The sequence below is a fragment of the Berghia stephanieae genome, chromosome 5 (assembly GCF_034508935.2).
Source record: "Berghia stephanieae isolate SIO BIC M18660-M18661 chromosome 5, UCSD_Bste_1.3, whole genome shotgun sequence".
In the NCBI taxonomy this organism is placed as follows: Eukaryota; Metazoa; Mollusca; class Gastropoda; order Nudibranchia; family Aeolidiidae; genus Berghia; species Berghia stephanieae.
The window spans coordinates 13,376,512-13,379,011 of record NC_088364.1 but is presented as its reverse complement, the minus strand read 5'-3'; positions in this window follow the sequence as shown (position 1 = coordinate 13,379,011).

Sequence of the window (2,500 nt, the reverse complement as noted above, 5' to 3'; positions counted from 1 at the left end):
CGCTTTTATTAAAAACATCGCCGGAATGTTTTTAACTTCAGACATCAATGCATTAGAATTACTGTCAACTCGTCTAAAACGGATGAACCTGGGATGTCTTTAGCTTCAGCTTTAGAATTGTTTGGACACGTTGAAATGCATCTTGATTCATTGAAACTAGAATAATAAAAAAAAAATCGGGTCTATACATGTTGTGTCAGGGCATGGATTACTATTACTATAGCATACTGGTAGGAGCGTAAAGATTTAATGATCTTGCTGGTGTAATAAGGAAGAGAAGTGTGATGTAAATAACTGGTTCCTATCTCATTGAAAGCGTAAATCCACCTTCCCGGGGCGGGGGGGGGGGGGGGGGGGGTGAATACTTACCCATACATGCTGAATCTTACGAATTTTTCGTAATTTTACGTATTTCAGAAACATTTCATGGCCAAATTCAAAATTTTATGAAAAATTACGAATTTTTAATTCTTAGTAATACTTAAATGATAATTTTAAAAATTATAATAATAATGATAAGAAGAAGAACAACAACTACTACTATTACTACTACTACTACTACTACTACTACTACTACTACTACTACTACTACTACTACTACTACTACTACTACTACTACTACTACTACTATAATTATGATGATAATAATAATCATATTGTGGTTGTTCATACACAATTTCAGAAATTACAAATTTCCTTGTCAAATTACTGAAAATTGACATTAAAATTACTAAATTTGAAGTTTCCAATTTGGCAAGTCTGCTTACCTTATGTAATCCATCTTCTGGTGTCAGAGTCGGAGGCATCTTATTTTCTAGTCTAAGTATCTCTTGGTGGACAATAAAGATCTTCCATCTTCACTCTTTTACCTCCCGTAACCCTTAGAATTGCCTATATATACTGATACTAAAATATTTATGTCATCTTATGATTCAATACGTAATCTATTCATTGTTACTCCTCCGGAGGACACGTTACATACACATTTCCAAGGATTTTGGAACCAAAAAAGTAGAAAGGGTGACGTCACGACTTTTCTTACTTATTCATTGAATTAATACTATACGTGGTATGACTTGCTTTATGTTCAATGATCTAAAGCAAAGAGGCTAGCAGTAGTAAATTGTGTTTAACAAATATATTATTTTACACTATCCGGCTATATTGATCATCCAAGATGGAGTACGTGTCTTTACCCTGATAAGTTCAACGTGTACATATATGCAGGTCTCATATTCGAACCCGCTTATGGGCCTAGTTTAACATTGTTGAAATGCACAAACTTTTGCGTCATTTTTTTTGAGATTTTCATAACAACAATGAGCCCATAAGGAACTAGGTTACCAGGCCTGCAAATATGTGGACGTATGATAAGTCTCAAAATAATAATAACAGTAATAATAATAATAATAATAATAATAATTAATAATAATAATAATAATATATAGTAATAATAATAATAATAGTAATAATGATGACAATAATAATAATAATAATAATAATAATAATAATAATAATAATAATAATAATAATAATAACAACAACAATAATAATAACAACAACAACAATAATAACAAAACAATAATAATGAGTATAATAAACACATTGCTATAACGTCCGTCATCGAAACTCCAAAGCGCTTTTAAAAAGCTGCTAGACATTCATTACACAGAATACAATAACAGTGCAAGACCAACTCAATCAATATCACAATAATAAGAACACGAAGAATGCATCAACATGAATACACAAGCCTCATAAAAAATATACATGAAAAAATTTAATCAAGTTAGTATTTAATGCGGCTATGTGGGCACTTGGTATGATACTCGCTTTCGGATCGGAAGGTCCTGGGTTCGAGTCTCGTTCGGCGCATATTTAAGTCCTTGGAAAAGGCTCTTGACTCACAGTCTCTCGCCGTACTCCGGTGTAAAATGAGTAACTGGCTGTTAGAAGAGTTGTCTCTGTCCGAAAAAAATAGTAATATCGCCTTACAGGCGTCATGTCACGTCCTACATGTTAAGTGTTGCTATTGGTCATGGACTCGTTGTAAAGCGCTTTAAGCACGTTTAGTGGCTATTGAACTATAAAAGATTAATTTGTTTTTTTGTTAAAAGATATAGTTTTAGTTGTTTTATGAAAATATGTACAGAGCTCGAATATATTCAGACTGAGGGAGATCTTTCCATCTCGTGGGTCCGAATGTCATTCGAGACCTATCACAATTCTCATGCTTTTCCATAACTGTCCAGGGTATCATCATCATATTATTTCACGTGTTTCTTGACTTTGTTAGTCCGCTGTTAACATGATAAAAATGTAACACCGTTTAACTCACTCAATCCTAGAGTGTTTTGCTACTTTTAACAACTGGAAAAAATGTATTAGAAATGAAAATGTATATAAGATAGTTTTATTCAACTACTATAACTTTAACATGTAAAAAACAAAAAAAAAAAAATAGCTTTGATACAACGCCTATAATTTGTCTCAGAAAAAT